A 12041-nucleotide genomic window follows, 5' to 3' on the forward strand; every position below is an offset into this window, starting at 1 on the left:
GGACTGATGACCTCCGATGTTAAATCCCATAGTGCTCAGAGCCATTTGAACCATTTTTTATCTTGAGCTGCCTTTACTTTTACCGTAATAAAAAATAATCAAGTCACATGTAAAGTTTAAGAAAGTTTTGTTCAAACTGATTAAACACATATACAAGACAATGCCATCTTATGATATAAAAAAGTTACAATTGTGGTTCTCTTCCTTAAATAATGAATTCTGTGCGCATATTCTTCCTGGCAAATTGGTTAATTACATTGTCAATAGGACAATCAATGTCAGGGTGAGTGTTCAACAGAGCTAATTCATTAAGTCGAGCCTCCTTCACTGTCGACTTCAGCCATTTCTTTGTACGCCGCAACGTTCAAAACTTCCTACTACTGTAGCAATAGATGCAGGTAGACAAGCAAACATTTTATACAGCGTGTGCAAAGTAGGACAGTCGGATCTGGGACAAACAGACAACGCTTGCGTGACAGAATCACGATCATTAAGGGCGTTTACGCTCGTTTGCTTGTACTGAAGATCTCCCCATTAGTCTCTTTTTAATGAGAAAGCGTGTTTCTCCTTCAAAGAACCGTAATTCAGTTAAGCTCATTACCGTCATGTTTTAGTAGTTGTGAGTGCAAAAGTATGTTGAATTTTAAATGATACATATTTTCTTCAGCAAAACGTTCTCTCATGTCGGTCGTAACATGGTCCAGTGTTGGAATAAAAACAGTTCTTTTCCAATATATTATAGCATCATCATTATGATCGCAGTTTTCCCTGTCTTTGTCTGCCTGTAAGACGAGGAACACTCATCTCCACGTCTAAGTCTTCCATAACTGCATCTGCTTCTTCAACAATACGAGCAAAGCGGCTATCAGCATCAGCTCTCGTTCGGACGTACACGTTGAGCGTCGAATCCAATTTTGCTTTTGCCATCGCGACGTCCAAGCTAGGGTCTTGTAAGATTTTGCTGACTGGATGTGTAATAACGACACAGAGTGTAAACAGGAGTGATAATAAACTCACAATTAGAGAGCGCTCGAAGGAGAATAATGGCTTTGGCAGCCGTTGTTCTATACCTCCAACACTGTATTTCTTTAAGAACTTTGCAAGCTGTTCCGAGATCAGCTGCCAATTAAATAACAACATCATGTTGCTCAACCCATGTCGTTTGACAATGTGATTACAGCGAGTGTTTTAGGTGACTCTTCAGTGTTCCGAACCGCTTGCTAGACGCTGTAAAGAACGATACTAGTTCTTCAACAGTATCATGTGATACAATGTAGGCTTTCACGGCCGGTGTTGTCTTCAGCTGAAACTTCCGGGCTGAGAGGCCGTGGTCGATGTATAAAATTTCCACCTGACGTTTCGTCTCCATCTGCGGGAGACATCTTCTGAGGTTGTCCGGCTACTGCCACTGAGGCTCCAGGTACTCTCGCATTTACAGAGCGCACAGAGGGCACCACCATTCGTCACATGTGCCGACGGTATGTCTATCTTTGGAAGGCGTCATCATTTCCTATTTCGATCCTTGCGTTCCCCCGTTCTTATGTCCCAAGTACACGGCCTCTTCACCACCCCCATTACACTGCGATCCATAATTGCGGAAATGTTGTCGGTGCAAGATTTTTTGCACGAACTTAACCCTCGATTATGTACCATAAACGTTCAATGGGACTCATTTTGGGCATTTATTTATTTTATTTAGCGTATGGCAAGTACAAATCACGTATGAAAAATCTAAAAGTACATAACACACAAAACAGTTACAATATCACAAACAAACATCTAGGTTAGAAATATAATCGATTGCACTGTTAGTCGCATCCATGAAGTCCCTTGTTGGCCCAGGGTAGGCCCTCAGAGGGCATTCTACCACGATATGGTGAATTGTCTGCCTGTCAGCGCCGCAGTCGCACTGTGGTGATGGCACTATGCTCCATTTGTACAAGGAGTCCGCACAGCGGCCGTGGCTCGTCCTGATCCTGTTAAGGGTAGACCAGATTTTGCGGGGCAAGTCAAAGCCCCGAGGTCTGTTAGATGTTCCCAATAAGGTGTTAACCTGAGGCGGTGTCTTTTCCTCCCATTCTTCTCTCCAGCGGTCCTCAAGAATAAAAGCGTTCTTTACCAGATCTTTGGCACTTACGAGAGGGGGGTGTCTTGATTTCAATCTATTTTGCTCAATTCCATTACTCAGGGTGTGGATAGGAAGATCTGGGCTATTTTGGATTTTTCGACACTCCCTGACAAGTGCGTGTTCTCTGCGCAAATGTGGCGGCGGGATATGGCTCAATACAGGCAGCCATTGGACAGGAGTTGACCTGATCGTTCCAGAGATAACCCTCATCGTTTGGTTCAAGACTGCATCCACCATCTTGATGTGAGCACTGTTTAACCATATTGGGGAACAGTACTCTGCTGCAGAATAGACAAGTCCTAGCGCAGAGCTACGCAGAACGGAGGCAGTGGACCCCCAACTAGTGCCACAAAGCTTTTGGACAATGTTGTTTCTAGTTCTGAGTTTTTCAGCAGTGTTTACAAGGTGTTGTTTATAGCTCAATGTTCTATCGAGTGTCACGCCCAGATACTTTGGTGTTCTACTATATGGAAGAATGCCGCCATCAAAGCGGATCTTGAGCTCTTTGTTTGCTAATTTGTTATTCAGGTGGAAACAAGTGGCCTCTGTTTTGGATGGGCTGGGTTGGAGCAATCTAGGTTCATCAAACCAGTCGCCATCACCCGAGGCCCAGTGACGCAGCGCGTTGTCATCCGCAAAAATTCCACCGTTGAATTGGAACAATAAGTCGATGAATTGATGCAAATGGTCTCCAAATAGCTGAACGAAACCTATTTCAGTCAATATTCGGTTCATTTTGATCAGAGGAGCCGAACATAGCCGTTTCCAGTCAATGATCGTTTCAGGTGGACCAAAGGACTCAGTTAATTCCATGTAAACACAGCCCACACCGTTCTGGAGCCACCACCAACTTGAGCAGTGCCTTGTTGACAACTTGGCTCCACGGCTTCGTGTGGTGTCCGTCGCCCACGAACCCTATCATAACCTCATTCCAATTGAAATCGTTACCCACCTCAACAGGCCACCGTTTTTTAGTAGTGTAACGTCCAACGGATATGGCCGCGAACCTGGGAGAGGCACTGCAGGCGATGTCGTGATGTTAGCAAAGGCACTCGCGTTGGTCGTTTGCTTCCATAGCCTATTAACGCCAAATTTCTTCGCGTTGTCCTGACGGATACGTTCGTAGTACGTCCCACATCGATTTCCGTGAATATTTCACACAGTGTTATTTATCTGTTAGCAGTGACAGCACTGCGCAAATGTCGCTGCTGTCGGTCGTTAAGGGGAGGTTCACTATCTTTGGCCCGAAAAAAGTATGTTCTTTGACATTTTTTTTTCTCGGGATGTGTTATAGATATCAGTGTCAAATTTGGTCAAAACGTTTATTGATATTCCCCTCTACAAACTGGAATTTTGTCGACCCTAAATGTCGAATAGCAAAGGCTGAGGTGTCCTCGGAACGAAACAAAATTTCAATGTAGACCTCCACGCGCGGTATGTCACAGGTCAGCCGGCTCGTCTGAAATCAAAATTGAGTTGACGTTAACGAAATACGAGGTGCATTCAAGTTCTAAGGCCTCCCATTTCTTTTCTAATTAACTACTCACCCGAAATCGACGAAACTGGCGTTACTTCTCGACGTAATCGCCCTGCAGACGTACACATTTTTCACAACACTGACGCCATGACTCCATGGCTTCGGCGAAGGCTTCTTTAGGAGTCTGTTTTGACCACTGGAACATCGCTGAGGCAATAGCAGCACGGCTGGTGAATGTGCGACCACGGAGAATGTCTTTCATTGTTGGAAAAAGCCAAAAGACACTAGGAGCCAGGTCAGGTGAGTAGGGAGCAAGAGGAATCACTTCAAAGTTGTTATCACGAAGAAACTGTTGCGTAACGTTAGCTCGATGTGCGGGTGCGTTGTCTTGGTGAAACAGCACACGCGCAGCCCTTCCCGGACGTTTTTGTTGCAGTGCAGGTAGGAATTTGTTCTTCAAAACATTTTCGTAGGATGCACCTGTTACCGTAGGGCCCTTTGGAACGCAATGGGTAGGGATTACGCCCTCGCTGTTTCAGAACATGGACACCATCATTTTTTCAGCACTGGCGGTTACCCGAAATTTTTTTGGTGGCGGTGAATCTGTGTGCTACCATTGAGCTGACTGGCGCTTTCTTTCTAAATTAAAAATGGCATCCACGTCTCATCCATTGTCACAACCGACGAAAAGAAAGTCCCATTCATGCTGTCGTTGCGCGTCAACATTGCTTGGCAACATGCCACACGGGCAGCCATGTAGTCGTCCGTCAGCATTCGTGGCACCCACCTGGATGACACTTTTCGCATTTTCAGGTCGTCATGCAGGATTGTGTGCACAGAACCCACTGAAATGACAACTCTGGAGGCGATCTGTTCAACAATCATTCGGCGATCCCTCAAAACAATTCTCTCCACTTCTCGATCATGTCGTCAGACCGGCTTGTGCGAGCCCAAGGTTGTTTTGGCTTGTTGTCACACAATGTTCTGCCTTCATTAAACTGTCGCACCCACGAACGCACTTTCGACACATCCATAACTCCATCACCTCATGTCTCCTTCAACTGTCGATGAATTTCAATTGGTTTGACACCACGCAAATTCAGAAAACGAATGATTGCACGCTGTTCAAGTAAGGAAAACGTCGCCACTTTAAGTATTTAAAACAGTTCTAATTCTCGCCGCTGGCGGTAAAATTCAATCTGCCGTACGGTGCTGCCATCTCTGGGACGTATTGACAATGAACGCGGCCTCATTTTAAAACAATGCGCATGTTTCTATCTCTTTCCAGTCCGGAGAAAAAAAATCGGAGGCCTTAGAACTTGAATGCACCTCGTATATAAGATTATTTAGGAGTTTACCTCGCTTAAGTTATTTGGACCACAGGAAACAAACTGGTGGTCATTTGAAAAAAATAGGGTTCCTTCATCGATTTTTCGACTTCGTCGGCCAAGTAAAAATATTTATAGTTGATGGATCGGAATAAAAGTGGCCCCCTCCCCTGTCCCTATCCTCCTGTCCCCGTCTCCTCAGCCGTGGCATCCTCTTTTCCTCCCCTCTCCCCTTCCTCATCCCTGTTGCCCTCTTGGCAGGTCCCCGGACTCGCACACGCTAAGTGGACATTCGCGCGCCGGAGATCACCGCCATCAGTGTATCGTGTGTGCCGTCATGTTTAGTGTTCCGTTTCGCCGTCACGCTCCATTGTTCACCAGTGACATCGTCTTCTTCAGTGTTTGTGCGTCGGGTCTCCAGTTCCTAGTGTGGATTGTCATCAAGTGTGAACGGCTTCTTGTGCTTTTATATTCTTGTGTCTCCTGTTTTTTCCCGCCGTTTTTCTATGTAATGTCTCTTCTTTGTTTATCTCCATGTACTCTCTTCGGCTGCAGAGCGGCGTATTGTGCTGCTGCCAGCCTACCTGTTTGTTCAGGTTTCAAAATTACAATAAAGTAAAAAAAAAAAAAAAGTGGCCCAACTCCTAGAGAATATAGTTAGCTTCGTCGGAAACAAAGAATCATACCAATCGGTTCAGTAGATATGAAGTTACCATACCGCGCGATAAAAAAAAGTCATTTCGGAAAAAAACGAGCTTGAAGTTTTGACTACATATAAATGCAATATTATGCAACTTACGTTCAATATGCTATTCCCCACAGAGGGCGTTCTGCTCGATCTGGGCCATCCTGCACTGCTCCAGAGCCGCTCGTACGGCCGGTGACAAGCGGTTTTCGGCCGCTCGAATCCGGCGGTCGTCCGAATGCTCGACGAACTGCGTAGGATAGAGTCCCACGGTGACGTCCATCGTTGTCATGAAGTTCAGAATTCCTAAATACCCTTCGTTGAAGCTGCTCACTCCCTGGAAAGTCGCAATCTCTACAGTCTTAGCACTAGAGTGCAAATGCTTGGGGGCTAACTTCCAGACACACGTGTTCAAACTTTCATTTGGATTTTGTGTGTTTCCTACCAAGCACCAGTACAATAACTCGTCCTCCGAAAGAAAATAACTGGTGTTTGAAAAAGCAGGCAGGTGCATTTTTTTGTTCAACCGCGAATAACAAACATTTCCGTTCCGTATTCGGAAAAACCGTTTCAGGTGTGAATTTTAAACACTTTCATGGATCCAAATATGCAATTAAAAAAAATAGATAGTAAACCTCCCCTTAAGGGGCTCCGGAAAGGCTCAAAATCATGAAAAGTTCAATTTTTACTTTTTTGCGTTTTCTGAATCTGCAGACTATTACCTTTTAATAGATATATAATTTATTCAATTCCGAAGACAACAACTATTTTTAAATTTTTTTTTAAATTTGTTCTACATGGGCGTGACCCACTGTGGCGCTGTTAAACTGCTGTCAAATGGTGTTATTATTAACGTCCGTGTTCATCAGGTACATTTCAGTGATGTGAGATGCAATAATGGAGGTGATAAAACCTATTTTCAGAGACTTAGCAGCACCTGAACTGTTGAAAAAGTGTATTCACGGAAAAACTCAAAACCCCAATGAAAGTGTAAATAGTGTTATATGGTCGAGAATCCCCAAGACTGTATTTGTTGGAATAGAAACACTTCACTTTGGTGTGTATGATGCTGTTGCGACTTTCAGTGATGGCAACGTTGTAAGGTGCAAGGTATTTAGAAATATGGGAATGAAGATAGGTTCTAATATGGTACGAGCGATGCTTGCTTTAGACAAGGAACGCCTTCGGGCTGCAGACAGGGCTGTAAGGAGTCTAGAAATACAAGCAAGAGTAAACAGGAGGAGGAACAAGAGGAAGCTGAAGGAGGAGTTTGCAGAGGATGAAGATAATCCATCCTATGGACCTGGAATGCACTAAAAGGTTAATCCAATCTTTGTCGCTCGATTCCCAAAACTTTTATTTTCTCATACTAATTACATGTTTTCTAAGGATCTTCCAAACATATTTGTTTCAAACTTTCAGTAAATGTTACACAGTACCTTCTGCATAATTTAACACAGCCTTTTTCCAAAAAACTGTATATTTTTGAATATATAAATAAAAAATTGCAAAAAAATGTTGTGAATTTTCATTACAATTGAAAACAAATCATCTTTAATAACTGAACCAAAATTTTGTAAAATCCCTGTGTTACGTTGTAGCCCATATTCCAATAAACAATCTGTAAAAATTTCAACTTCCTACCTCAAACACTTAGTGAGGAAAGATGTAATTTATAAGCGTTATTTTAACATTGGAAGTATAGGGCGTTCCGGAGCCCCTTAAGTGAAGGCCGTCGGCCATTGCGTTGTTCGTGGTGAGACGTAATGACGGAAATTTGCTATTCTCGGCACACCCTTGACATTCTGAATTTCTGTATATTGAATTGCCTAACGATTTCCGAAATGGAATGTCCCATGCGTCTAGCTCCAACTATCATTCCGCATTCAGAGTCTGTTAATTCCCGCTCTGCGGCCATAATCACCAGAGTACAAATGGCAGCGCCGCCAATGCATTGCCCTTTGATACCTTGTGTACGTGATACTACTGCCATTTACATATGTGCATATCGTTATCCCATGACTTTTGTGACCTCGGTGTAATGCGCGAGACCGCATATAAACTATTTGCACCACTAATTGCATCATACGTTCCATGCCTGCACATTTTAACACAGAATTTTTCTTGATGTACAGAACAATGACTCCAGTACAAATCGGCTGGTGATCGTTGCAATTATTTGCTCTCTTATTATCAACTAAATCTTAGAATTCTGTGTGAATGATGTTGTAATGCCGATTCATACCATATTTATGGTACCCGTCGATTATGCAATTACGTAATACGAGTCCTCATCCTTCTCTATGATTCCCATCCACGTTTAGGATTGCGACGATATATCTCTAGGCAGCCACTGAAACTGTGAACTTCCTTTACATCACGAACAAATAGAGAAAGGTAAACAGCGGTTTGTCGCGAATAGTAGAAGATAGAATTAAAATCATGTAGGCTGTAGGCTGGAAAATTGTTGCTACAGATCAAGCGAGGCGGACGTGACCAGACTATCTCATGTGTAATGTGTAATGTGTACTCGACTAACAAGAGCGGAGTATGCAGTATCACGAGGCTCAAGCACAGTTAGTGGCAACCCTTGGACACAGCAAACAGTGGAGAATGGCTAGTTCATCTCGTAGGCATCACATGCTGCCGCGTGACTAACCTACTCAGGGCTCAAAGTTCAGGGGTGCTAGAACCTGCTAGAACCTTCTAGAACAAGTGGTGCGGGTGCACTACCCCCTATAAAAGCTGATAGCCGCTAGATCGAAGGACAGTGATGGAGTGAGGTACTTAGGACGCCGGTCCACGTTAGTCTGCGTCGGGATGCTGCAAGAGTTGCAGGAGAGTATTGAGCACAGCAACAAGTAGGGACTTAGGCTGAATCGACACAGCTGACAGTCTGGTGCGCTCGCCTCTGCTGTATTAGGACTTAGGTTTGGGAAGTTAGGGATGGCAACTGCATAGCCAGATAGACAATCATTGGAGACTGTGTATAGAATCTTGTTTGAATCACAAGTGCCAGGGGTACTTCCAGTATAATCGTTCTATACATCGAGTGTTCATACATGAAAGCTTCCCTAAGATCCTGTCCGAGTTCCGTACTCTAGCTCACCTTGCAGCCTTCTCTACAACGGAGCAGTGAGGAGTTGGCGGCCCACACCACCGAGACCTCATGCCAAGTAAGTTCTCTGACGCGCACCAACGCAGTCCTTCCACTCCCTCTCAGGACACGTCAGTGGGACACGACAGGTTACACCTCGAATCTGCCGAACTGACAAAAGTGATGCCGACCAAAATAAGTCGCCTCAAGTGGTGGAAGAAGTGTAGCTTCGTACTGATAAATTAAATATCTGGCTTTACCGAGCAAAGCCGAGACATACCGAATAGTCTGAGAGGGGCAGAGGTTCTAACCGCACCCCGACGGCACATTTTTGGCGCATGAAAGCGCCGACCCCGGATTACGTCAAGCTGTCCATGTCAGGTGTACGAAGTTGCAGTTCTGTCTTACGTATAATAATTGTGCAAGAAAGATTATTTTAATTTTGGTATCTTCAGTACATCCCTGAAGTGGTCGAGCGGTTCTAGGCGCTACAGTCTGGAACTGCGCGACCGCTGCGGTCGCAGGTTCGAATCGTGCTTCGGTCATGGATGTGTGTGATGTCCTTAGGTTAGTTAGGTTTAAGTAGTTCTAAGATCTAGGGGATTGATGACCTCAGCGGTTAAGTCCCATAGTGCTCAGAGCCATTTGAACCATTCCTGAAATTAGACTGAAAACCATGGTAATTCTGAACCTGTGAGGCCGTTTCTCCCCAATGCAAGTCCAGAGATTTATGCAATTTATTTTGGCTCATCTCCAGCCATTGTCGGCTGTGTATGTCTTGCCATTATGACGGAAAAATCGTATTTAGTGGCTGGCAATAATGGATAATAGGTTGTTGTTTAGTGAATGCTGTGGTGAACCTCCTTGGAGCCACTTAGATGTATGAGAGATCGTAATCATCTCTCTAGGAGGACGCTGCGTAGAGTCGAGTGATTATGTAATTTTGCGAGTGGAATCTTCAGCAGGCTGTGCTCATGTCACTGAAGATGTAAAATACCACATCTGTGTTGGGCTCCTCTTATTCCGACAAGTTTATCTACTGTGGACTGTTATGCAGTTCAGTCGACGAATACATGAACACTTTGTAAGTTTCTAACGTTATGTACAATATGAACGTGGGGCGTTCAGTACGTAACACAACACATTTCTTTTTTGAAATCAAGTTGGTTTTGTTCAAGATTCCAGTACATCATACACTCCTGGAAATGGAAAAAAGAACACATTGACACCGGTGTGTCAGACCCACCATACTTGCTCCGGACACTGCGAGAGGGCTGTACAAGCAATGATCACACGCACGGCACAGTGGACACACCAGGAACCGCGGTGTTGGCCGTCGAATGGCGCTAGCTGCGCAGCATTTGTGCACCGCCGTCGTCAGTGTCAGCCAGTTTGCCGTGGCATACGGAGCTCCATCGCAGTCTTTAACACTGGTAGCATGCCGCGACAGCGTGGACGTGAACCGTATGTGCAGTTGACGGACTTTGAGCGAGGGCGTATAGTGGGCATGCGGGAGGCCGGGTGGACGTACCGCCGAATTGCTCAACACGTGGGGCGTGAGTTCTCCACAGTACATCGATGTTGTCGCCAGTGGTCGGCGGAAGATGCACGTGCCAGTCGACCTGGGACCGGTCCGCAGCGACGCACGGATGCACGCCAAGACCGTAGGATCCTACGCAGTGCCGTAGGGGACCGCACCGTCACTTCCCAGCAAATTAGGGACACTGTTGCTCCTGGGGTATCGGCGAGGACCATTCGCAACCGTCTCCATGAAGCTGGGCTACGGTCCCGCACACCGTTAGGCCGTCTTCCGCTCACGCCCCAACATCGTGCAGCCCGCCTCCAGTGGTGTCGCGACAGGCGTGAATGGAGGGACGAATGGAGACGTGTCGTCTTCAGCGATGAGAGTCGCTTCTGCCTTGGTGCCAATGATGGTCGTATGCGTGTTTGGCGCTGTGCAGGTGAGCGCCACAATCAGGACTGCATACGACCGAGGCACACAGGGCCAACACCCGGCATCATGGTGTGGGGAGCGATCTCCTACACTGGCCGTACACCACTGGTGATCGTCGAGGGGACACTGAATAGTGCACGGTACATCCAAACCGTCATCGAACCCATCGTTCTACCATTCCTAGACCGGCAAGGGAACTTGCTGTTCCAACAGGACAATGCACGTCCGCATGTATCCCGTGCCACCCAACGTGCTCTAGAAGGTGTAAGTCAACTACCCTGGCCAGCAAGATCTCCGGATCTGTCCCCCATTGAGCATGTTTGGGACTGGATGAAGCGTCGTCTCACGCGGTCTGCACGTCCAGCACGAACGCTGGTCCAACTGAGGCGCCAGGTGGAAATGGCATGGCAAGCCGTTCCACAGGACTACATCCAGCATCTCTACGATCGTCTCCATGGGAGAATAGCAGCCTGCATTGCTGCGAAAGGTGGATATACACTGTACTAGTGCCGACATTGTGCATGCTCTGTTGCCTGTGTCTATGTGCCTGTGGTTCTGTCAGTGTGATCATGTGATGTATCTGACCCCAGGAATGTGTCAATAAAGTTTCCCCTTCCTGGGACAATGAATTCACAGTGTTCTTATTTCAATTTCCAGGAGTGTATTATTCCCCACTCTTTTGGCTGCAGAACCCTATTTTCCAACATAATCTCAGGACCCAACGCCTTGCTCTATCTGTAATCTCTTCATTATCCACGTACTGCTTCCCTCGTAGCGCATCCTTCATTGGGCCAAACAGATGGAAGTCGGAGGTGGCGCAAGATCCGGCCTTCAGCGCGAATGGGGAAGACGGTCCAGTTCAGTTTTGTGAGCGTCTCTCTGGTGCCCAGACTTGTACGAGGCCTTTTGCTGTCATTTTTTTGTATTTTTATAGCGACGAACACGCTGAAATCGTTTATTTTAAATCCACAGCTTTGTACGGCCGGCAGGTTCGCGGGAGCCAGGACAGGTCTGCGTAACCTTCTTGCGATGATGACAGGTGCGACGCCCACCGACTCACTGTGCTTTTGTTCACTACCAAGTCTCCACGGAAATTCTGCAAGAGCCTATAAATGTCTGCAATGCTCTGGTTTTCCGCCAAAAGAAAATGACAGCTCTCTGCTTGGAACGCACCTCCATTACAGACGCCATTTTGAACGTTACGTATACGCGGCCATCTATGGGAACTCCACGAAACTATAGTGGCCGAAGGGGGAATTTTCCACGATCTACTACAAAAAATTCCGCAAATTTTCAACCGAAACTGACCGAGAAAAAAATTTGTTGCTTTACTTACTAAACGCTCATCGTGTGTTTCCTGTATTAATGTACA

This window comes from Schistocerca cancellata, chromosome 2, assembly GCF_023864275.1.
Source record: "Schistocerca cancellata isolate TAMUIC-IGC-003103 chromosome 2, iqSchCanc2.1, whole genome shotgun sequence".
Taxonomy (NCBI): domain Eukaryota; kingdom Metazoa; phylum Arthropoda; class Insecta; order Orthoptera; family Acrididae; genus Schistocerca; species Schistocerca cancellata.